The sequence below is a fragment of the Cyprinodon variegatus genome, unplaced genomic scaffold (assembly GCF_000732505.1).
Source record: "Cyprinodon variegatus isolate N-32 unplaced genomic scaffold, C_variegatus-1.0 Scaffold137, whole genome shotgun sequence".
Taxonomy (NCBI): domain Eukaryota; kingdom Metazoa; phylum Chordata; class Actinopteri; order Cyprinodontiformes; family Cyprinodontidae; genus Cyprinodon; species Cyprinodon variegatus.
The window spans coordinates 903,256-930,311 of record NW_015150590.1 but is presented as its reverse complement, the minus strand read 5'-3'; the positions used below and the strand labels follow the sequence as shown (position 1 = coordinate 930,311).

Below are 27,056 nucleotides of genomic sequence, written 5' to 3'. Positions count from 1 at the left end.
TTGTGCAGGCTGACTGACAGAGGAGCAGAGGAACGTGTGGGGAAGGGAAAGTACTGCTTAACTCTACCATTCATACAGCAACAAAAACTTAGGACAGTCCATTCTCTCTTGTATCTAATTCAAAGGACTTATGGGAAATTTAGCCAAATGAATTATATTCAGAAATAAATCTTTGGCCTGGATTCTTTGTCAGAAAGTAAAAGTTTTTTTTAATGACTAAGATTTGTTGGAAATTATGGCACACTAGTACCTAACTGCCCACCGAGCAAACACTGGTTGAAAAGACATTGAAAAGACGACATAATTTACATCCAAACAACATCTAAATTTGGTAAAAGAGCAAAAGTTGAAAAGTAGTAAAATGAAAACTGGGTTTTCAGCGTCTATTTAACTTCTGTTATTGTTATGGGAAAAAGTCAGAGCGACTAAACGCAGCCCAATGTTCAACAACTATTTCTGGTCTAAATCCAGACTATCAAGGACCAGATTTAGCCGAAAAACCAAAGTCTAAATGGCATCTGCTGCTGAAATTAGAGGCCTCTATATCAGCCATAAAGGTCTGACTGTTAAATAAGTTCTTAGCACAGGCAAGAGAGACTTAACGGTAATCGGTTCTCAGGAATGGTTACACTCATCTCCAAACCTAACCCTAAAGTTTGACAACTATGTTGTAAAATCTATGGTTACCGTTAAAAACCTAGGAGTGTATTTTGATCCTGTGCTTACTTCTGAAAGCCTCATTTACAGGTGGTGACTAAGACCTTTTATCATCTCAGAAAAAAAAGCTAAAGCCTGTTTTGTCCTATTCGAGGTGACTTCAAGATCCAAGGCTTTAAATGGTCTTGCACCATCTTACCTCTTGGACCTTCTGCACATATATCTGTACTCACGTGCTTAGATTTCAAGGCACTTGCCTTTTCACAATCTCTAAAAACAAACAAACAAAAAAATTTGTGCAGGGGCGCCTTGTTTTTTCGTCCCCCTTTCCTGTGTAACCACCTTCCTTTGGACATCAGGCTGTCAGGTTCTGTGGATGTTACTAAAGCTAAGGTGATGACCCACTTGTTCATCCTTGTTCGTCCTTAATTCTACCTTATATTTGTTGTTTTAATCTGTATTTTTTAAGGTGCCTCTTATCTCCTAGTACTGTTCAGCGTTTTGCAAGAAGGCGCTTTATACATTAAGTTCTTTTTATGGTTTAAAAAAAGAGAAATAACTAGATATTTGACCACTAATGTTTTATCTTTAAAAGGAATCAAATTTATTCTCAAACACTGAATTAACTAAGAAAGGACCCTCCAGTTTAACTGTCTGTTACCATGATAAACAAAGTAAAGCAATCCTTTTGAAATGAGTTATCTACACCTCTAATGCCCACACTCTTGCCTGCAGCCACTTCTCACAAGTAGCTGCTGTATAATAATGTAAAGATCACAGCACAGCCAGAATAGAAGTCTCTTTAAATGGATTTAAAGCTGCCTGTCAAACCAATTTCAATAAAAAGGTAACCTAAAATGTATTAAAAAAAAACAACTCTTTGATATCTTAAAACTTCAAACCTTACTTCCCTCTTCAGAAAAGGAATGAAAAACACTTTATATTTTTAGAAGAAGAAAAAAACTGCTCAACTTGAATATCTTGAGGCTTGCTGGGTGGCCAGTCAGCTTTATTCTATTCAGTTCAGTTAAATAAGTTAGAGTGTCAGGAGTATAATGCCTCCAGTATCTTGTAAAGAGAAAAAAAAAACATTCCTCAGCCTGTGGAGGTCATTACTCATTTGGCTCCTTCAATGCTGGTAAGAAACAGAAAAATGCACACAACAGGCCACATCTCCAACGATGACCCCCCCTCTTTGTTAAACATTCACTGACGCAGGTAGTCTAGCAATAGCCTTTATCTTTTTTTCACTCATGCCACTTTTTAACCTATTTTCTCAAGGTAGTGGGGCAAAACCAAAGGCATGAATTATGGTTAGACAATAAGACAAAATGCAGCATATGAAATCAGCTGGTGCCTGACATCAACAGCCAACTCTACATCCTCTGCACAGGTATTCGCCTCAAGGCCTCACAGTCTGGTAGACCTATATCCGATTCCAAAAACAACTTGCATCTAAGGAATCTGAAGACGTGGTAAAGTCAGCCTCTTCTCTTGTGTGAAGGTTTGAGCTGCGACCGTATCAAACTCTTAATATGCACCTCCCCGTCTCATGTAGACTTTGAAGAAATACCTCCTCGCTGCATCAGAGTTGAGATTAAACCCCAAGCAAGAAAAATAAATAAAAAAGAGGCTTTCCTTCTCACTGTTATTGAAAAAGCGCTTTAATATTGAGTGTTAAGCTGTTGCAGTCAGGAAAATAAAAATAAAGACACAAATATGATGCTGAAGATGCCAAAATATTGGATCACTCCTTCAACTCTGCATAGGGAATTAGAAGCATTTAGAGCCCGTTTTTTATTTTAAATTAATACCCAAAGTTAGCACTGCAAAGTGAGTGTAACTTACATTAATTTCAGCGGCTGACTAATTTGTTATGACACTCATTTCAAAGTATGCCAGCACTGCTCTCGTTCATGTTGTGGGGGGGAGGAAGTGAGCGAGGCATATAGAGTTGGCTACTCGCCGTGCTCCAAACCCTTGGCGGTGGAGGGATATCTTTCGCAGCAGATGCCAGAAAGAGGCAGATGCTTTTCATCTTCTATGAGACAAATTCCTCAAGCGAAGGCTTATTCTTTATTTTTTTATAGCTACTTATTTACTACAGTGAAGACCGGTCCCTCCCAGCTGTACAGAAACACTTTGGAACAACTATTGTAACTATTAGAGTTGTACCCTGGAAAAGGACAGGGCGTTAACCTGGAAATGGAGCGTGGTGTGATCCGAAATCCAAGCAAATGGCTCAGCACACAAAGAGATATTGTTGCTCTTGTTTGCAACTATGAGGGGGAAGCAATAGCAAAACAGTGTGAAGATGTAGGTGTGCATGAATGCCCTTCTGAGAATAAATGATTTCCCACCAACGTCTGGTGAGAGAATTATACAAAGTGAGCAAGTAGATAATTATTGCTAAAAGGTTTTTCCAGATTACTTCACCAGTATCTGTGAAACTGTTTTTATGAAGGCAAATGTTTAAAGAACAACAGGGGTTACATAGAGTGCACAAAGTCTGCCAGAGTTTCGTAATCCTATTTTTGAACACCTGCACTGCAGGTGCAAAGTATGAAAGTCTAAATTGAGATGTAACGACACATCCTGCAACAAAAAAAGAGAGATGATGCACCATATGAAATCCATGGCAATAAAACTGGAACACTTTTGACATTGCTGCAAATATAAAGAATGTGCACGGAAAGGAATTTCTAAAACAGATGCTAACTTTAGCATAATTAGCTGTTAACAGTTACAAATCATTCATATCTTTTCTTTCATGCTTATATTTCTTTTTCCCAATAACTAAAATAGGTTAAAATACACTAATACACTAATGTAACCAGGTATTATCAGCAAGCCAAAGGAGGAGTGTTTTTAGATAATTTTAAGGGTTGTTACCCAGCTAAAATAAATCGTTGACCCTTAAACTGAAAGTCTAGATGAGATGGGACTTCTTGCCTCATTTTTTTAGGGAGAATCTCTTTTCTTGTTTAGTGACAAATATTAGGACTTTGTCCTTGAGTAGGGGATGCATATGAAGACTTCCTAGAAGATCTGCACTTGAGTTCCTAAAAAGTAAAAAAAAAATGTCTTGGCTGGACATAAATTGGGTGTTGTTCTTGCAGCATTGAGTAAAAACATGCAGAGCATGTCAACAGTTACAGGTTGACAAGTTTAAAGCATGTAACTACCTATCCTGTCACAAAATCTCAGACTCCACCAGTAGTAATTATAACCTTGTGCAGAAACACCCTGTGCCTAACTGGAAATATTTGGAAAGATTTCGAAGTTGATAGCAGCTGTTAGAAGAAAAATCTAATCATAAAGTCAAAAAGGACTGTCTGTACACTTCTGAGACAATTAAGGCCCATATCTCTAAAGTGATTTAGGAAATAAAACCTTTGCAATGAAAGTTACAGCAGCCTCCATCATTCTGACATAAAAAAAGTGTGCAACAGCCAGCAGATATCTCAGATATTGCTGGCCAGCCAAAGAGAGTAATGAAGAACATGACAATCTTGTAGGAAAGATAAGTAACCAGTCAATGATTATGGGTGAAGAGGTAATAGGTAGAGAAGTCGAGAGAAATGCTTTTATAAGCTTTTATTCAGAACCTGATGTATTGCACGTTGCAGATAAGATTTGAAAAGAGATCTACCAAAATAAAAAAGTAAAATCTTCTAGTGTAATGCAAATCATTTGTTTACATTTATAATTATTATTCTTTTTTTATTTATTTAATGTAGTCATATTTATTACTAATACTTATGTTGTAAGAATCTGACAGGAATCCATCCATACTACACATCATGCAACCATCATGTTTAGCAAGCTGATGTTAAACTGAAAGCTGGTTGTTTATATGCATTAACACTCAAAAAACAATAAGCTAAATATTGAAATTGTAGTAAAAATCTGGATTTCTGATTTCCAAAGCAAAGAATGAACAACAAAACCAAGGGTTTCACATAACGATAGTTCAGGAGTGTAATGATTTGATCCAAGTCAGAAACATAGACCTGGAAAGCTGCTGTGATATTCAGGCTTTTCCAGCCACTCTTTGCAACTCACTCCTCAAATTCAAGATGTGGGCGGTGATTCGGCGGCTGAACACAATTTATCGTGCAGCAGAGGGTCCCCAATTTGTCAATATGTCAAGATTGCGTAGCCTATTAAGGGGAGATGATTCTGTTGCAGTAACATTGTGTCTAAACAAACACAGAAGACGAGGTCGCTGAATAGAACCCGTCTGAACCTTCCATCAGTCAACGGAGCATCGACTCTTAATCCTTAACGAAGAAGCTTCGCATTCTTAAGTGTTTGGGGAGTTCTCAGGAATACAGAGCGTGACAAACTGAGTATATGGGATATAAGGTGTGCAATAGGTAGAGGACTAAGGGATTTAGGGAGGTAATTAACAAGTCAACAATTGGAACGTCTAAACTAGGAAACTGTGGAGGACAATAGGGCATTTGAGTCAGCTCATTGGGGAGGGGAATGCACACACCTGACGCACACCTATCCTGTTTGCTTGTTTGCCTCCCTCATCAGGTGTCTGTCACTGACCTTATTACCCCCCCGTAAATCTGTGTGGCAAGGGAGTGGCCACCCATACAGAGATGGCCGTCGACAGACAAGAAATGCAGGGCGCAGCTGCACAGGGAGAAAAAAAAGGGAGACAGAGGCGGCGGCTGTGTAAACACCACCATTACGCTAACTACAGGTAGCATTTCTGCTCTCTGTCGTTTCCCCCTCCCTCCCACTCATGTTCCCTCCATCTCTCCGTCTCTTATTTAATGGGTAATCCTGGGCGAGGGGAGGCGGGACAGCTGAGATATATGGGCCAGCGGCATGGAGAGCTAATCACGGCCGTCTCTGGGGGTGATAAACCCAGACCAGAGAGGTTTGTATTTGCGAAGCCTGCAACAGCTCCATAAACACGGTTACGAGCTGAATTTCAACAGCACTGTTTTTGGCTCTTGATTAGTTTTCCATGCCCAAGAAGTCTCACCATCGTAGCTTTATTCTCTTTTTTTTTTTTTTACCTGAGCAGTGATCACAACCACAAGATCCCAAGAGAATTACTGCATAAGTTCCATACTGTAAAATTAAAGTGTAAAACAACCAAATGGAGTTCTCTACTCCAACTCTGATATATCTGAAGAATTCATGGTGTGGGTGGTGTTTTGTTTTGTTTTTTGGAATTCTTTTTACGAGTGAAACAAGACCTTACTTCGAATTTCCTCCAACAAAGGGTAATGTCCTGTGACCTATTGAGTTTTACAGCTCTTCTGTTTACAAGCTGATTCCACAAAGTTAATTGTTAACACTTTACTGCCACCCATGAAACTGAGAGACTGACAGGCACCTCTAACAGATGTGCATATTTTCTTCAGTTGAGCAATAGAAAGTAAAAGGCACTGATTACGCTGATCTTAAGTAATAATTAAACACGAGTAAAGGTTCTGTCTGTGGACGACTCAAAAGAGCTCACTGTTCTCACAGACTGATAACGATCAGAAAGGTCGACCTATATGCAGGGGATTGCACAATATACAGTCTCTGCGAAAGTAAGACTCAAACCTCACATTTCAACAAGAAACAAAAATTACTGAGATTGGATCCTATAAACACAAATATATGTATAATTTCTTAGTGGACACAAGAGGCTACATAGTTTTAAGGAACTATGAAATCTGTATTAAATCCCCTTTACACTGATTACCCTAAATAATACCAAACTCAAGCAACTGTCATCCTTTCTTCCTAATTCATATGCTCATGTGAGAAAATATGTAAAAAATTTTATCATTACTCATGTGCTCAAAAATGGTAGGAAAGAAAATTTACAGTAGGATCCAAGGCTGCAACTAACTATTGTTTTGCAAATCGATTAATCTTCCTATTAATCTTTCGATTAATCGAATAATAATTGTACAGTAAAAAGCTCCTTAAAGAGGACTTCTTGCTAAATTAAACCAGGTGAAACTAAAACTTCTCCACTAGAGGATTTCTGGATAGAGCATATGAACATACAAAAAAGTTTATTATCTTAATTGCAATATGTTTACATATTTTTTTTTACAATTGTGGTATAATTGCTTCTCAAGGTGGGTCGCTCTGTCAGCTAACGGCCTGTTTTAATCTCTATACTCCAGTTAATGATTAACCGATTACCAAATTAGTTGACAATTATTTCAATAATCGATTAACCATGATTTATCAGATTAATTGTTCCCACGCCTTGTTCCCCTGCCAAACAAACATCTGACACTGGTCAGATGCAAAAAAAACCTTTGATTGTCAGAGTTGATGAAGATAAGTACAGCGCAGCCCTAATAGAAAACCTATTACAGGGTGCAAAAGACTTGAAAGGGGAGTAAAGGCTGACCTTTCAGCTTGGCAATAACCCTGCAGTCAGTGTTACAATAGAATGCTTTGCAATAAAGCATATTCGTGAGTTTCAAGCCCTAAATGTTACAAAGGAGGCTTAATGAACTATTGACCCAAAAAGATCGAAAAGGAATGATTGCTACATAAGGCTCAACAGCAACACCGATGTCATCTTTGCAATACCATCACTGTGCAGCATTTTACTGCATTTTTTTTTTTCAGTTTCGTCTTTTGAAGCAACAAACAAGATTTAATCCATGACTTTCCTATATTGGTTTCCTCCATTGTTCCCAATCAACTCTTACCAACATTCTTGTCCCTGCTGAAGAAAAATACATCCTTAAAGCATGATGCCGCTACCACTGTGTTTCGTGTGAAAATGGAATATATATGGTACTGGTTCCGATTCTCATTTTTATTTTTTTCGAGGTTAATATTGATTCTCCATTTTGAGATTATTAATGAGGGACCCTAGCAGCAAAAGAGTAGAGGGAGACCCTTGATGGAGATAGTATTTAATGATGAAACTTAAAATTCCCAGAACACAAGGAAAACACAAAGGACCCACGGTGACAACAACTGTGGAATCATGCAGGGAATGGCAAAGACTGAGGGACTTAAATTGTAACGAGTGACATGGAAATCACTGAGCAAAACCAACAGAATGCAGAGCAGATGGGAGAAATCTAAGCAGGGAACTGAGGGAAGGCTGAATAATTGGCACTGGGGAAACTAAGGAAACACAGAGGATGCAGCTAACCAAAGTTAAGGACTAATATCAACACAGGAGATACAGGAAATGTATTAAGAAAGAATGAACTGACAAAGAAAGATACTAATTACTACTTTGAAGAGGTATATTGCAGTAAACCCTTATAATAAACAGTGAAGATAATTGTGGACACAAAGAAATTTAAAAGAAAACAGAATGAAAGAGTAGTAGCACTTTAGAAAGTAGATGTATTATGTAAAATATATGCAAAGCACTCTACAATCTATACGATGTAATCTTAAAGGCTACTTCACTACCTGCCTAGTAAAAATACAGCAAAGACATCTGTGTATTGGGTTAATAATGCAGTGTCAATTGACATTTAGTATGGTTGAATGATCATTTAACAAAACTCAAGCATCATCATAAATTTCCACGTGTCTGTTAGAGGGGAGGGGTCCTTAGCATAGGGGCAGCAATCTTCTAAGCAGCAAATCATTCTGGGAATGAAAGGTGATATGTTTTACACCAATATGTATTACAAGGACTCAAAGAGACACACCAGAGTGCCACTTCCATTTGAATTTATCGTAGAGTGATTATTGGCTATGCCGCACAGCAGAGCGAGGACAAAATGGCTTGCAGTGCAGAGTACTGAGAAAAAAAAGTGGCTTGCAAATAAATCAAAAAGCAGGCTCAATGTAAAACAGACATCCATCAAGTGGGAGAAATGCTGTGTATACCTGAACTAATAAAGTGTCAGAAACACCTCTCTGTAGTTTCTTATTCAGTGTTTATGGAACATAAAGACACAGCTGCATATGCAATATGTTCAGTGAACTATTCCTTAACACAAAACTGAAGGGTTTCAGATTTTATTTCAGACCTTTATATTTCCTTTTTGAGTGATTCATCTGGTAGGCACAATATGCTACTAAGGATGATTTTATTGGTTTTTATTTCTGTTGTCTAAGAGGAGTTTTAAATTCCCTGTTGCCTTACCTTGCCTTGATCTAAAAGAAATAAGAATAAATTACACAATCAAGGATTTCCTATGTTATGTTATACACAAAGGTTACTGTGAAAGTTTGTCTGTTCAAAATATACACAGAATTTTCCTATATGAATTTATAGTTGATATGTCCTTAGGGATCAGGTTATAGATATGGAATCTGCTAAATAGTTACTGTAAGGAAATGGATGGATAGTCACTGGGCCAGATGAAAACATTTAGAAAGTGGAACAGAAAATAAAGTCTAAAGAAAATCTTCGCTATCGAAAAGTAGATAATGTATGAAGTCAACATCCCCCCTGAGGTGTAAAGATTTGAAGAAATATATTATTTCTTTGTGTTAACATTTTACCCGGGGAAAAAAAATGAATAACTGAGTTTGTTTCTGTGTTATGGTTAAACATTAATGTAGCCCCATAAACTTTGATCTATTCACAGCAACAGATGCTTGGAAACATCGAAAAAGAAATTCAAGCTGCCTAGCAAGAGAGACAAGCTAAGACGTCACCACTTGACAGTTTGCTTGTGGACAGATGGTGCCGCAAAATGACTAGGCAGACAGCACAGAAGGCACTGATCCCCCCCCCCCCAATTCACACCACACAGCGGACCAGGACTCCCCTGCCCCCCCACCTCTGATGTGGAAGGCCTTGTCTCCAACAGTAAATGACAAACACAGTGAAGGCATGTGAGCTAAAATACTGGCAAACACACAGCTCCTTATATCAATAGCTTCCCAAATGTAGGCAGTTGTCCAGGCTGAGCACAGCCAATGGATATTTCAAAGAAAGATTTTCAGGAACCAAATAGAGAAAAACAAATTAAAATGTTTTTGTTTTGGGTGGGGGGTTGCAATGCATTTGTTCCCAACAACTAGCACTGAGGTTGTTATTTTGAATTAAAATTTGTATAAGAATGGTTTTTAAAGACCCTGTGCTTTTCATCCAGTGCCCCCACTGTTCTAAATCAATTACCTCTAGTCAGTCAATGCTTAGATTAGGGGGGTATTGTAAATTAGCTTGGTGTCAGGCTAGATTAGTATCTGTAAAGCGCTGGGAGTGTTTTGGACCCTTCAGAAACGGACAGGAGAAGGAAGCAATGGCTTTAGTGCTCGGTTGCAGAGCAGCAACTCTCATTGTCTGCAGCAATACTCAGTAATGTTGGAGTTTTGTCAGGTTTACAATATTTAACGGTAACCAAACACAAAAATATTCAAAACTGCACCTAAGGTATATTTTTATGGTTTATGGTTTTTAAGGTGTACAATACAGCAGATCCATATGAAAAACGCAAGACCACAACAATTAATTCAAAATAGAAACAATTTTTTTTAATTTATTTTTTGACTAATGTTTCATTCAGAGTAACCCAGAGACAATTGAGATGATTTTGGATTTTATGCCTGTACTGCCTGCCCTGAACATCCTCAACAATACTGCTGAGGATGTTTTCTGGTTCCTGGGAACCAGGCTTTCTGAGGACCTGAGATTGCCCATACGTACAAGGCAGAGACTATACTTACTTTAGCAACTGGAGAGGAATAATCATATACAGGAGATGCTTATAATCTACAGTACACTGTCATCATTCACTCTTCCCTGTTTGTCTATTTCTGTGTGGTCTGACTCATGCACACAACAGGACAAGGCTAAATATGTTGAACGTTTACTGCTAATTGGTGGCAATCCTGCAATACGCTCTATGCCCAACTTCAGTATTTCCTGAACTTTAGCCAATGTTGTCATGGTTAATGAGGTCAGACACACCTATACTAATCAGTCTGTCCAGTAATCAAAGAAAGGAAATAAATGAGCCGGCTAAAGTTCAGGAAATAGTGGAGTTGGACATAGAGCCAATTGTGTCCAAAGGTGTTTTTGTGGCGCACGTCTCATGTTTAACAAGTGTAATGGATCAGATTTTGAATCAATATTGGTACTGACTTCAAAGATAGTGTGACATTGCTCAGAAAAATGGACATCAGCCGCTCTGCTGCCCTGGGCCCCCCAAAAAATGCAAAGCACTCTACAATAATGAGTTTTGCAATTTCTATCAATCCTCAGGTTAGCTGTTTATCAGCTTAGCATCCAGTTAGTTATTTTTAACCCTTTTTTGTCTTACCAGACCACGCCCATCCCTCAGCCACCACCAGCTCTGTGGTCCACTGGGCAGGTCCATTTTGGCGAATATTAGATGTGGGTGGAGGTAAGGGTATAAGATCCTTTAGGCAGTTTGTCAGCTCAAATTGTGCAAATGACCTTGATAAAAAAAAAATAGACCAGACTGAAAGGAAAACACAAACCACTTTAACACTGGTTATCTGATAGCTGATAGTAATCATAGTATTTTATAGGCTTCAATCTGAACTCTATCTTTAGTGGGAATAAAGTGTTCTCCCTAAATATATGTAATAGAACAACATTAATTCCTTTGTATCCTAAAGTTTGTTAACTAAATATATCGTATATTTGTTTAACTTCTAATGTAGTAACATTTGATTAGCTTAAATAAGTACAGATTATCAAAAAAAATCTACTTTAGTCAAAAGTCTTTGAAGCTACAGATCGTGACATAATTAAAACTGAGAAACACTGAAACCACTCAAAAGCCACTATAGGGATATTTTAAAGGGATTCCAAGTCTTCTGCACCACTTTTATGAGCATTTGCACAAATGATCATAAATGATGGTCTGTTCTTGTCTAACTGGGACCTGAAAACAGTTCTTTATCTCACTACATCTGTCAAATGCAAATTTACTCCTGAAAATCTGCTTCGTCAGCCACAATATACTCGCAGGTAATAAAAACACAAACACACAGACGTGAGGGGAGTTAGCCGTAGACTCCATTCAGTTTATGACACAGGATGTACAATATTTCTCACACTATATTGAATGTTTGTCTTTAGTTGCTGCTGGAGCTCAGAAGAAACAGCTTGTTGACTATGTTTTATTTCAGTTTGCAACAGGGCATGTAAAGCACACATAGGAAAGCAGCCCATTGTGGTCCAAAGTACAGAGAAATAACCTTAATATTGACTCAGGGAAGGGTTAAACAAACCAAGACAGGGCTGGGAAAAGCCTCTCCTATAAAACCTGGCATTTGAGGTGGGAAACAGAAACATTGTAGCTAATGGTAAGTGGCACAGTAATGCATAAGACTATTTAAAAAGGACCACCTCTTTAAGAAAAACAAGCTTTTGGAAATCTGAAAGGGAGACACCACCAAGATATCCACCTTTTTCCCAGAAAGTGGATTATTTACACAAAGGAAACCAGGACTCCTTGTTCTTGTGGAAACAGTTAAAACCTAACATATTCAACATGTATTAGCTGTTATTGCGAAGAGGATCCCAGAGGTCCTAATCCAACTCCTGTCCAAGTCTGTTGCTTCTATTCCAGACGAATACTCTCTCAGTCCCTGTCTAACTAGTGAAAAGAGGCAGATCCTAACAAGCCATTTTGTCTTTTTGTCAGTCTGTGTTTTACTCTATCCCCATGCCCCACAAACCCCCCACCTCTTTCTGACCAAGCCTCCTCCTCTGTCTTTTACCCCGGCTAAGCCATGAGCCAGCCTGTTGGAGCAGATGGAAGCATATATCCCCACTGCTCTCCGGAGGACTAAGGATTTAAAATGTAAAAGAGATAAGTTTGAATTTGGCAAAGACCAGAGGATGGAAGAGTGAGAAAAGTAGGAACTAATAGCTCCACACTTGTTTGTAAAACTAGAGTAATCTATAATAACTATAACAGGGTGACAAATTATTTATAATAAACTAACCAGGTCTGAGTGTTCTTGATTAGTGCTGACTCAAGCCTTCTATTGTGACCTTAAAATCAGGATGTGATAAACGTTGTAATGTCATAATATTTGACTTTTTTTCTAACAAGTCAGGAGCATGTGACTATTAGGGAATATTAAGCTTCAAAGTTCATGGTTGATAATTTAGGCTTTGTGCCAACAGCTGTAGTCCACTGACTTTAGGCAAAATGGGACGATTAATTCTGATGAAAATATTAAAAATTAACATGTAGGTCTAAGTGGAAAAAAAGAATAAAAACATTGATACAGCCAGTGGACACTTTATGATAGTTTGAAATTAATTTCTATACATCAGCTGTCACCACAAACTAGACTATTTAAAGTCCATAGAAGCTTTGCCTATAACTATCATCATTATTATGGTTGAAAAATAAATTGAACACATAGAAAAATGAATTTGTACACAAAGCTAGCTTTTAAAAACAAAAGAGAGATGGCTTTTAAAGATTTAGGCAAAACAAAAACTACATCATTTTGGTATCTTAAAATCTAAAGCTGTATCTTAAATAATCTAAAATTGGTATGGAGTGAATAAGCCCAGTTCTTGGCCCCCTGTCCACACCATTAAGTGGTCTTAAATGAAGAATAAAATGGAGAAAAAAAAACATAATAATTGTCTGGCAAATAAAATAAAGATTCTGTGAGCCTAACAATGTGTTAAACCTTGAGCATTTTAGCTCACTTTTGATCAGCCCAAGTGCTAAAGATTTTGAAGTACATTTAAGCAATTTTTTTTTTTTACTTCTACCACCATTCAAAATGCTTTTACACAATAAGTCACAATCACTTGCTGCACTCAACATTTTCCTTATTTACCCTGCCAGTGGATCAGTAGGAACCTTGAAGTAAAGTGCTTAGTTCAGGGGCATTTTGACCTGTGGAGAGGGAGGATAGAATTAAACTGACAACTTTCTAATGATTACTCCTACTGCCAAGACCCCTTAAAAATCTGAACATTGCAACTTGCTTGTCACATAATGCTTAACCCATTCATTGATTGATTTATTGATTCACTTTATTGATCTCATTGTTAAGAAATGTACTTGTTACATCGGCTCAATAGTCAAAAAGAAGAAGGTGCAAAAAGAAGGAAAAGGTGTGTGGGGTATATATACAGTGTTTCCATATATATATATATATATATGAATGCTGAAGTCTCTTATTTAGCAGTCGCAGTAATCTCATAATAAATTACCAATTTCTTTCAGCTCTGATAGAAAGCTTTTGTGTTTGATGAGAATAGAGAAAGCACCCAATCACATGTTAAATAAAAAATCATCATCAGCCAAAATAGTTAACTAATTGAGCCCCCGTGGGTGGCAAAAAAGAGATCTCACCATTGGTGTCTCGCCTAATCAAAAAATGTGGAATAACCCTAAAAAAGAACGTTGAGAGGAATCCTCTCTGGCAGATGCCTGAACATGAATTTTCCCAGATAAGTAACTGGCAGATGATAAGTTGAGCAGTGATAGTGGGTAAGCCAGTTACATTATTTCACAATGAGAATAACCTTTGATTTAGTCATGAGAAGCAAATAATTGTTTCCTAACATTAATGTAAAGTTTCTCATCCATCCATCTATCTTCTCCCGTTTATGCCTACAGGGTCTGGGTGGGACCAGTGCCAATCTCCAGCAGTCTATGGGCATAATGCGGGGTACACCTTGGACAGGTTGTCAGTCTCAGAGACGCACAAAGACATACAACAATGCACACACAAACTCACACCTTAGGACAACTTAGAGATTCCAATTAATCTAACAATCAAGTTTTTGGACTGTGTGAAGAAGCTGGAACACCCAGAGAGAACCCACACACGCACGGGGAGAACATGCAAACTCCATGCGGAAAGACCCTGGGCCGGGAATCAAACCCAGAACCTTAGCAGATGCTAAGTTTAGCTTTGGTAGAAGAGAAATGTTGGGTAGTTGCAGCATTCTTACAGTTAAACCCTAATTTGAATTAATTGAAATCGGAAGGTATAAATTTGCTTCCAAATTCAGTGTCCAGGCTCATCATACGATGTGAACAAATCTTTAAGAATAATGCTAGTAGGGAATTCTAATGCAGTTATATCTAATATGGATATCAGGAAGTGGTTAGCCAGTTGCTGTATTCCCACAGTGAAATAGTACTTCGGTTCACTATGAAAAAGCAGCTAAGAGTTAGTAAGTCATAAATTTTAGCATTTATATGTAATTACAGTATGTAAATTTAACAGGACATTAGCCAAGGGAGGTGAATAGAAATATTTTATTGTACCACTTACAAAAATGTGTTTGTACCAGATATGCAAAAACTGTACCAGATATGCAAAAACCCCATTTATTTAAAACCAGTTGGGATTTCCTCAAAAGCAAATGTCGCTGTCAGACAGCAGTCAATTCCCTTCTTATACAAGACATGGATGTGAACAGATGCACCCAGATCATGTTCGTTTGGTAGTTAAAATGTAGTTTAATCCCTATTTATAGTAAAAACGGTCCCAATACCTCATTGATAAACATACCTATGCCCCCTGAATCTTGACATGTTGAATTGCCACAGGCAAGAGTAAACTGGATTAACTCGGGATTTCTCTTGAGCTTACTTTGGCAGAAATTGTGAAGTCAGACCCTCGTTTTCCTCAACACCTCACCTCAGTCCACCTCTCAGGTAATGAGAAAGTATCTGGACACCACATCTGTCGTCTGAAGGGAGATTCTGCTTTGTCCTCAATCTCCGCATGGCAGCATGACAGACAGCAAGAGTGCAGAACAACGGGCTGACGAGGTTGTGAGCGGCAAAATCGATTGCCAGCTGACTGGCAAGGTCCATTATGCTGACAGGCCGCAGCCACAACACGCTGACCTGCACATCACCAACGTCCTCATTACCACCTATGAATCTCTCTCTGGGACCAATCTCCCTGGCCCTCTCCTCACTCTCGCTCCGTTTTTTATATGGGATCTCTGGGCGAAGCATACAACTGAAATTCACTCCGTCAAACTGGTAGATAAGCTTCAAATGAAGCAAAAGCCACACCTTACGAGCTGTTATATATCTACCTATACACATATAAGGGTAAAAGAGATGCAGAATACAGAGAGCAGAAATTATGGAAAGGACAGCAACATTGTACATTTAATCATTGGTCTTCAGGACACTTAAAATCTGCCTCAACCCTCTCTCGGCCATATTCAACACTTGACTTACTGTCCAAGGAATACCTATTTATACTTATTCCTTCCACAGCACAGATATGATTTACCTGCCCCCAAACTATCAATTAATACCTAGAAAGAGTCATTGTTCAGTGTCTTCAGCAGCCAGACACAAATGTGCTTCCCATTCTTACAAATAATCAAAGATATACTAGAAGAAAACTGTAGTTCAGTCTGAGCTCTTGAGATTTGAATGACTCATCAAACACTTTCTTTGAAAAATCATTTCATAAAAGAAATTCTGGCAAGAGCTCCTCTAGATATTACATGAACACACATCCAATCAACCAAAGCCAGCATTTAGATCTGAAAAGTATTTTTCTAAATTAGATAATAAGAAAAGTTGCCAAGGGTTTAATTTATTTTAATTAAATGAATAATCACCATTCATAAAAAAAGATATTTCAAATAAAAGATTAATTCATAAATAAAAGTCTAAAAAAACAGCTGATATGCAAACAGACCAAAAACTTTTTGCCCAATAAATTAATTCAAGGATTAGCAGCTATAGTGCCTCAAGAAACGTCAAAAGCCCTTAAGCTTTATAGGTTAAAGTAATTCAAATGGTGTTGTACCACTTTGGTTGCATTACCTGGCCAATCTTCCAAAAATATTGAAATATTCCTGCTATAATTGGGGATTTGGTGGATGCACGCATGAAACATTTTCATATCTGAGCTATGGAGTTACTAAGGCACTGTTGACTGCCTTAACTGACTGAATTAATTAATAAATTGCACACAGAAGGTTACTAAATTTAACAATAAATAACTTAGAAAAGCAACTGTTAACAACAACGTATTTTAAGGGATCCTGTTAAAAGAAGCTGATTGTGTTTGCATATAAGACAGATTTTTGGTCAAAAACCAAATCTAATCCCTTTTTCAGTCCACAATTATGCAGTACTTTGTGTTGGTGTATTACATAAAATCCAAATACATACACTGCAATGAAGCTCTTTTGGACAGCCACGAGCTTTTCAATGTGCTCATAAAATGGAGATCTGTCCAAACTCCTTTCTCATGTCATCTCAGTTTGACCGATTGGGTTGAACACAATGTTGTCTCACACACAGAAAGACATGTCGGTACAGGATCCCGTCAATCACCTCATCAAATCCACCCTAATGTTAAAATGTCTTTGTCAGGTCAACAAATGACGCCCCATTGCTGCAAACATAGCAGACATTCCACAGGCTGGTTAACGTCCGTCTTTCACAGATCTGTTTAAATTGGCTGAGCTATTTCAGAAGTTTTAAAATCTTAGGCTTAGTCAATCATAGCAGGTAAACTGTCAACCAGGAGGCAGAAATTATGCAGATAGCCTAAGCTAATATCTTCCTAAAGCTCTCGTGAGGACTGCAGCCCACTTTCTTGTTATGCTTGGTCTCTTTAGCAGTTTTCCATACAGCACCCAGACCCAGCTTGCAAAGGAAGATCTGAGAAAGCAAATTCCTTTTAAGTGAGGCATCATGTCTAGTCATGGAAATCAGTAGAATAACTTATTTGGGTCAGAAAGCTAATAAATGTAAATTAACAATGAACTGGGATCCCCACTTAATGCACAACACTCTGAGGCAGTCACAGCTCAACATCAAACCATATAACTACTAACCCCATGAGACGCTGAGCTTGGGGAATTAGGAATCTCCTTTCCAATAAGTGCAAAAAAGGATGACACATACTTTTAGCAAATTCAAAGGCTTTTTCCTGGCATACATAATTGCTCAACTTGACAAAACAAGATGCAAAGTCTGTGAAGGAGACTGGCTAGCTGTCTTCCCAAACTGGTTCTCTTGTCTTATTTTAATCCAAGATTCCCATGTTTACTAATGCAGAAGAAACCCCTTTATCAGGAAAGAGATTTGTAGGGAAGAGGCAGGGGATTAGCCATTAAATTACCAGGCAGACAGCATCCCTGCTTCAGGGTTGTGAAGCGGTAATCTCAAAGGCTGGAAAGGGCGGAGGGGGGTCCAGAGATAAAGGTTTAGGATTGTTGCTGCAGCACTCAGAACAGTGCACAAGTTGAACACCAAGACGTGTTTAGTGCTGACTTTCTGCAAAGGCTGGTTTATGTTTTATTGTGAATGTTTTAATAAGGCCTGACCACACCGTGTGCCCAGCACCAAGCAGTGCAAGAATTTAAAAGGCTTTAAAAGAGGAGCGCTGTAGCTAGGCAGGGCAATTGGAATTAGATTTTGGTGGCCTTGTCCATGGTTCTTGTTCTGTCACCTCTCTGCCCTCTCTTCAACAAGCAGTGCTTCCCTTGGAGAAACACCCCCATCCTCACAAGCCCCCACCCCATGGACACAGGAATGTTTCATCAACGCCACAGCCCCCAGCATCTTTACCAGTGGGCCAAGAGGCGCTGCACAGGCAGGCCATAAATAAGTCAGGCGTTATAATGAAACCAAATGAATCTCCATCCATCTTCACAAAACAAGCCGGGGAATTGAGAATTCTGCAGGAGGAAGAGACATTGCCCTATGTTTGAGGATAAAACACACAGCCAAGAATACAAAAGCTGCACGCTCAGATGCAAGTCCACGAATGAGTGTGAAGGCTTATTATTCCATTAGAAGTGACATGTGTGGGCTGATAAAGGAAGGGACAGGAGGACTGGTGAAGTAATGAAGTGGAATGTCAGGTTTAAGCATGGCATTTTTAAGAAAATGGGAGCCTGAGCAAACAAGGGCTGTGGTGAAAGCGATGGAATAAAGCAGATACTAGATTATACTCTGAGGACGGAGCTATGAATAAATCCAGCAAAGCTTTAACTTTATTTGTTTTACTGCTGCACAGCTTTATAGTTGCCCATCATGTGCCATAAAGTAAAGCTGCAAGCTCAAATTCTGACTAAAGGTATGCTAAGGCAACCAAACTCACGGCTTTTATTATTCATTAAAAGGTCAAGCATTATTACACAATGAAGTCCTATATATTATATATATTATATATATATATATATATATATATATAGGGTTGAAATAATTAATCATGATTAATTGATTATTGAAATAGTCATCACTTACTTATCACTTAGTAGGGCAGTAATTATATCGAACTTGTAGAAAAATATATTAACATTTGGCATTTAAGATCTTTTTTTTTTTTTTTTTTGTCTGTCAATATGCTATATCCAGAACTCCTCAAGTCGAGAAGTTTTAGTTTTACTTTGGCTATCCGATTATTAATAAAAATCGATTAATATCGATTAATCAACAGATTAATCGATTTCTAAAATAGTCATTAGTTGCAGCCTAAATATATGTAAATATATAAAAATAACTGCACCATACGTCTGAATATTGGTGGATATTAAGTCATTTAGAGAGTTCCCACAAAGTACAGTGAAAAAACTAATCCAAATAATGGCCAATTTATGTTCCCAATCAACTCCCCTGCACTGGTTACATTAAATAAAAGACAAGCCTAACCTTGCCACATATGGAATGCACCAAAAAAAGAAGAAAACATTGTTTTTTTTCCTGGAAATAGAGGTATTTCCATCATTATAGAAGCATGATTGAATGATCTGGAATTGTAATGAACTGTGCAGGGAAGGGAATATACTGATGGACGAAATGGGCTCGTCTCTTTATGAGAAGCCCACACAGTAACCGTTTCAATGTCAGGTGCAAGACCACCAGCAAAAAACAGAGTGCTGATGGTTTGCTATGACTAGCCCTAGAAGATACACTTGCAACAAAAAAATACACTAAAGTATATAATCAAAAACCAAACGCATGGAAGAAAAAACTGAAAAAGACATTCAGCTAAAGCTGCCTTGCTCACAAGCAACAAAAATAACACCACCTTGCCTAAAATAAACATGTTTTCTAATTTGGATCTGATTTGGTGTCAAAACTCCAATACTGTCTTTATCAAACTTATAGAGAAGTCAAAGGCGAGGTGCAGACCTACTTCTATCAAATGAGTTCACTGCTAGGGGCGGCGGAGAAAAGAAGTCTTGTCAAAACACTGATGACTGCATTGGTAAAGATGGCCTTTTTTTCTAAACCTTTCCGTCAGCACCTGTCGAGATGAATGAAAGGCTGGACGAAATAAAGAAGTGTCACAACCGAAACGAGAAAGCGACTGTCAGCAACCACTGACACATCACACGGTGGTGGCCGCTGATTGACATCACACATTATGCAAGGCGTATACAGCAGCATAACTAAATTGAAGCTGTGTAAACATGTAATTAAGTACCCAACGCCGGATTGACAATTAGGTGTTGTCATCATGAAACAACAACCTATGACCCCGTCAACATCAGGGTGCAATTCCTGACGCATACGCTGAAAAGATAAAAAATGTTTTAAAAAAAAACACCCACTGCTGACATTTTAAACTTGACACCTCGTAATCTGCATGAAAGCTTCGAGCTCTGATAATTCAATAAAAGCAGGCAGGTTTTTACTTGCAGCATGTGTCATGGATAACTGACACAGTCGCCGTCACTGGCATTGATCTGTGATTGTAAGCTTCATCTTGCATGTTCAGACACCAAAGAAAGCGTTTGAGGAGATTCATCATGCCTCAGTAGCCCATTACACATCACCAAGCTCACCAGTGATGAGAAATCAAGTTCTATGGAAAAATCCATATGCTCAGCCTGTAATTACTTTTGAAGAATCCAGTGGTGGTGCAAGCATGAGAGAAAGACATTGAGCTCAAGAGTCTTTCAAACATGATGCAGAGTACATTGCAAAAGTATTGGTTAAAACAAATACCTTCAATTTATTTTATGAGGCCTTTATTTGACAGACTAACACAAAACAGAACATTGGTCATCCTATACACCTATACCCTGAAATAAACCCAGTCCCAATAAATACCCACTATTAGTGAATACTATTAGTGAATAAAGTCTGTTAGTGTAATTTAATACGACTGTACAACCACTGAGCTTTGAACATCCCATGGAGCACTGTTAAACTCGTCACGAGAACATGAAAGCAGTATGGCAAAGCTGCAAACCAACCAAGACGTGGCCACCAACCAAGAAAACATTTAACATTATTAGGAGACTTAGCGACATATCTGAAATAAAAAAAATGTAATGTCGGACGTGTTATTATAGAACAGAACAAGGCCTTCTTACTTTTGTAACATTTAAAATAGAAAAAGTATTTTCATAGCAAAAAGGAAGGTCTGTAAAAAAACATCACTTGCCCTAATGTGGTTAAAAAGATCCAGAGTGACAGAAATAAACTCTTTTTTGGTTACAATTTAACCCTCAGAAAATCAATGCTGATACAGACACTCAAGAACTTAATATTTTTACTTTTGAACTTTGTTTTTAACTTAAAGTTAACTATATTTTAATAATTAACACAAGGTAACATATCACACACAGTAGGCAACATTGGATCACTGGGTGTACTCTATGAAGCAGTAACACTCAGTTTTAAAAAAGGTGGAACTTGCTGATCGGACTGAAAGATAAACAACTGCAGAGCTCCCTCAACTTACCATCACCACCCTGACACATTTATATAGCAGCATCATATGCTGGTAAGGTTGGTCAGAGTTGAATCTTTGATAAACATGAGGGTGGAGGTTCACCTTCCAGCAGGAAAACAACTCTAAACCTACAGCCAAAGCTACAATGTTTAGATCAAAACATATTCATTTGGTATATTGCCTTTAGTCAAAGTCTAAACTAAATTAAATGGTTATCTTTGGCAACACGTGATAGTAGAATATAAAAATGAAACAAAATAACATGAATTGTGTTTTTGTGTTGGTTTATCAGTTAAATCTCAGGGAAATCCACACTGGTTTATAATTGTACATAAAGTGAGAGTTTGCAATGACTTTTGCAATGTTTTATACATTTCCCAGTTGAAGCTTATAAAAGGGAGTTTAAAAAGTCGTAGCTGCTTCCTTAAGTCATGTCCAAATTATATTTGACTGGAACTTGACGACTGAAAAGTGGCTGAGGCCCAGTCGTAAATATTGGAATGATGGGTCAGTGGCCTGCATGCCGGAGGTGAAGGAGGACAACCTCCAGGTCACACCACGGAGACTTGGATTGGCTCCGTTTGCACAAATGGTCACGGAGGACGGTTTTTAGCCATGTTCGTTTTTGCTACGGAGCAGCTGAACAGACATTTCAACCATACGGCCCCGTCTTGAGTTTCAAACCAGGTTTAGTGGTGGCGTTGGGGGGTATACCACTCTATGTTAAGACAAACAAGGGGTGAGAAAAGGTTGCTCTGCTGAATCATTAACCAAAAAGAAAATAGTGTAAAATGGTTCTTATTGGAGAACAACTGACCTACAGGGGAGAATATGTCTCTTAAAGGCCAAATAAAACAGAAGAAAACATGTCAGAATTGTGTTTTTGGAAAGCTTGAGGCGGCTTTAGTGGGAAAGGGCATGGTACAAAAAGGGTATTTTCTCACAGACACCCAGGCCTTGCATTGAGCAACAACTTTTCTGTGCAACAGTTGGTAAATTACTTGTGAACAAGAAAAGTTTCTTTACAAAAGATGGCAAAGAAGGAAAATAAACCTCCAAATCACACAAACATCTATTACAGGATATAGTTAGTCGAGACAAAATCATAATTTATGACTTCCAAAAGTTCCCCTCTACAATTATCTAGGATTTCAAAGCTTTTCAGTGTCTCCACCTCACTGGAATTCGTGTCGCTGAAATGTTACCCCCAAAGATTGCCCGTGGAGATAAAGACAACTGGAAAAACAGGTTATTTGGCCTCAGAGACTAGGGCCTAATGTGGTGGAAGCGGCAGGGTGTCTCACCTTTAGCAGCGGTAGCTAGGGTACGTTCTATGGCCCTCCTATTCAAAGTCCTTTGAATACTTAGGGGAGGGTGTGCACCAGACAGGGCAATTTGCCAAAGAACCAGCCAATAGAGCTAAGCCAAGATGAGGTTAAACTATTGTTTTGGCTTCACAAGCAAGAATGAGCAGGGACAAAAAGTAAAAGAGACAAAAGAATGGTAAGAAAATACCTGATCACTCAAGTGGAACACATCAACTTATTTTGCTACTTTTATCATTAAAAGGCAATCTGTGAGCAGCATGTAAGTGATTTCTTTAAGGCGAAGTTCAAAAAGGTCAGTATGTTTCCAACAATGCACCTGTGCACCTCAGTCATTTAAAAGAAGAAACAATTGAACAGAAAAGACTCAAAAATCAAACTCACCCATGCATATCCAGTATCTTCACTTATTAGAAATTCCTGATAATTCCTCTTTATTCTAAGGCACTTATTCCAGAACGAGAGAGAGAAACAGAATCCAAATCCAATGTATGAGAATCCAGTAGTATCCACAGAAAGAAAAGATTATCCCTGAGTGATGTCTTTGGAAAAACAGAGAGAGAGAATGTAGTCCCCAGTCCCTTCTCAGTTATTCCATTCACAGCGTTTTCATTAGACCAGAGGAACTCTTCTCCTTGGCTTCCCCGGCAATAGGTTTCCAGCTGTGGCTGCGGGGAGAGATCCTTCAGAGTCAAAGCTTGTTCACACACTGAGCAGGGTGTTCAGGGACTGCCTGAGACAAGCCAAACCCACCCTGTGTGATGTCACCGGTGTCAGATTTCAGACTTTAGGAGGGAGGAAGCTGCAATAGGGTCTTACCTTTTTTAGAGCTGACCAATGAGAGGCAAATGTGTGCCTTACCTGAATGTAGAAAAAAAAAAAAAAAAGAGTCTGGAGGTACACGTGATCGTAGGTGTATCTTAGAGACTATATATTGTTCACCTTGAAAGCTGTGTTTGCTCTTCCAGGTTAATCATAAACAGAGAAAAAACAATTACTCTCTGTTGATCTTAAAACCCCAGGATACATTTACACACTCCTCTTAAGGGACTTTTTTGTCACATTTCAACACTCCAGTTCATTGGACAAATGTTAATAACAGATGTTTTGAGATTATTTAATTAATCAAGAAAAACAAATATTCAACCCACTCATGCTAGATGGGAAAAAGTGATCTCCCCCTAAATCCAACACCTGCTTGTGTCACCTGTAGCAGTAACTGGCATTAGTGGGATATGGGGTAATTTGTTGAGGGTCTTTTCCCATCACTGTGAAAAAAAACATCTATTCCACTCTGCAGAATTGTTTTGCTACACCCACACTGGAGGGTTTTCTTGCACGAATGGCCTGTTTTGTCACTCATGAAAAACAATGTCAGAAAAATGGAGACCATTATAGACAACCCACAGCGTGCTCTTTATCAGACGGTCTTACAACAATAGAACATCTTCAGTCTGAGGTTTCTCTGGACCAATGAAAAACTGCTAAAGGAGATCCTCCCTGGAAACAGCAATAATATTTGATCCAAATTGGGCTTCATAAGGTGTTTTTGAATTAAAGAGAATAAAAGTAAATACTTTGACTAGGCATCTTTCAAATCTTCACATTTTTTAAATGCTTTTCAAATTTTTTTTTATATGTTGAAAAATACACACACCTACGTCCCAGACCATGATTATTCCAAATGGTGGAAGGTCATACAAAAACAGACCAGTATAACATTATTCTGGTCTGCCTAATTTAATACTGGACTGAATATCGATTTAATAAAAGCTATGTACAAGATTAGGATACTGTCTAGAGATGTCCTGGAACATGTGGGTAAACATCTGCTCACTATTGTTGGCTAAAAGGCTTCAACTGGATATGTAAAATTGAGAAAGACAACATGAGACAGAATCTTAACAGAGTTTAAGTCCAGACTATGACAATTTTCATTTTTATACATTTTTGAAAAATTTAATGATGGACTGTCTGTTTGCTCAAGATTACTCCCCTGAAGTGTGTCAAGTAATAGATGGCCTGAGATTTTACTTTAAGATTTAATGGTAGAAAGCAGATTTCAAGATTTACTCAATTATGCAAATTGTCCCAATGGTGAAGCAAAAAAAGCAACCACTAACCATCACCCTGCCACTACCATTCTTACCTCTTGATATCATGTTTTATTTTCTGAAATGCTGTGTTTGAGAGTTAACAATGGATGTCTTTGTCACAGTCTACTAAATAATCAAGATTTTTTTAAAGAGCTGGTGTGAGATGGGCAGTTCTATCTGTTATCTGGATACTCAAGAATGAAAGCCATGAAAAAATTAATGAATATTGTTTTAAACTGTGGCAGGTGAGGGCTGCACGCTTTTGATGTTTGTCTGGGTTTGTTACCTAAATGAGTGGCACGCTTGGAGTATTCTTACAACTTTTCCTTGTTTTTCTCCATTTGTGGAAAAAAAAGGCTCTCACAGTACGCAATTGGAGCCTAAAGGCAAAATAACTTTGTAACACCTTTGGTAATAGATGCTTCTCATGTGTTCTACATTTTCTTTTCATTAGGGCAAGACATGTCATGGGTTGGAGTCTTTCGGTGTACTACATGCTCTAATGACCTCTTTATTGCACAGAATTGGGAGTGATCAGGTTGTTTTGGCTAGCACTTTATTTATTGATTTTGATTCAGACACTTTGTTATAAATAACAAATAAAATCTAACAGTATATTAATAGATTTTTTTAATTAGATTTACTGGATAGATCATCATAGCTTTTCCTTAACCTTCCAATGACGGTTTTCTCTTGTGGGGCTAATAAAACACGAGAAACGTCCTACTGTAGGTTTTAAATAAAATTCCAGGATACAGTTCGCGTTCAATAAGCTGAGCAATTTAGGAGACTAACAAAGCGTAACCTTGAAATGTACAAACATCCCCAAGAGACTTTGCTAATATATGTCCAGTTCTATTTTGTTGTACAATAAAGCTGCTTAAAATATAATTTGCCCTTCTGTCTTTCTTTCATTTTTGGCGGCAGGGGGGGATAAATAAGCAAAATCCCCATTCTTAAATCTGCAAAGCTCTGAGTACACACATACATAATTTCCCCAAACATACTGTTTCCCATTCCCTTTGGTCAAACTCCGCTAGCCATGGAGCTAATCATCCACAACAGATGTTCAGAAATGTTCAGTCGGATTTATGACGGAGCTCAGAGGAAAAGCCAAGTCAGCCCCTGGTGCTGTTTTTCTCTCCCGTCCTACAAGGACAAGGGATTGCACCGAGAGAGAATGTCAGCACAACAATTCTCCCCCCCAACCCCACCAAAACTCCCCGGCTCTCTCGAGACTCACCATCCGAGACGAGTGAGCCTTAATAGATCACAGAGACTCGAGACCTCGGGGGGAGTTTTGCTCATTTATCCCCAATAATACTTTGTGCAATGTTACTCATCCAGCAATGCTTCAACTGTGTTTCACCCTCCACATAATGATATTTGTTATATAAATCTGTTACACTGCTGATACCGCACGCTTGGACTGTGATAAATATTTTAGATAAAGCAATACATAACACTGTGCTTCCCTTTATAATGAAACAACATATCCACAATACCTGGTGTGAAAAACAGGGAGATAATAAATGCCAGTTTTAGAACTGGGTTGTTTTTGACTGTATCATTTTAAATCAACTACAAAATGGCACCAATTTCATGCATAAACATAAAAGACATTTAAACTATCTGAACATAAAAATCTTCCATTAAAACTATCGCTGTTAAAACTATTTTTACATTTGTCTTGGTTGGCAACTTAAGCCAATAAAGTGTATGGACACCTTACTAGAAATTTATTTAAAGGACTTTTTAGCATCCATGTTGTCTTGACCAACAGTTTTCAAACTTGGTCCTTTGGACTCACTTACCTGCATTTTTAGCTGTTTTTTTGCTGCAGTTCACCTACATCACATGATTCATTTTGCATTCCACTTGCAGCAGCCACAAAGGTTTGCAATGACCTGTTTAGGTCATGTGTGCGAAGGTAGAGAAATTTAAAAGACAAGCAGGATGAGTGGGTCCTCCGGACAAAGTCTGTAAACCATTGTCAATATGGAAATCATACAGGCTTGGACTAAAAATAAATATGATGAACCCGAATGATCCCTCCTCACACGTTATATTTAAAAAAAATCCTTGGATTCTTTTAAGGCTTTGAGCAAGCGAGAGAGAGCAAGACTTTCAGCAGATGATAAAAACACAAAACAGAGAAAACTTTATTTTATTTTTTTTTTATCTATTTAATATTTCTACCCCTGTTTTTTAAAAATATGATAGATAATGACATTTTGAGTCATCTTAAAGTGTAATTGTAAACTAAATCATTACATTTTCTTGTTAATCCAGACAATGACTGCTGTTCTTTTAATGCTAACCATGCAAATATGATACGCTTTATACATATGCTTTTCCTTTTAAACCTTTTCTA

General features: G+C 38.1%; 1 protein-coding gene across 19 annotated transcripts in view; it reads right to left on the bottom strand.

Annotated features, from left to right (window-relative positions):
* LOC107085934 (receptor-type tyrosine-protein phosphatase F-like) overlaps positions 1 to 27,056 on the bottom strand; it is a 264,502-nt gene that overhangs the window by 156,428 nt on the left and 81,018 nt on the right. For 15 of the 19 annotated variants that reach the window (XM_015376595.1, XM_015376606.1, XM_015376601.1 and 12 more), the window contains exon 1: positions 22,971 to 23,301. The exons of the other annotated variants lie outside the window; for them this stretch is intronic. The gene's annotated coding sequence lies outside the window, so the exon portion shown is untranslated. Of the gene's footprint in view, positions 1 to 22,970; positions 23,302 to 27,056 lie in introns of those variants that run through there. 19 annotated transcript variants of the gene reach the window in all.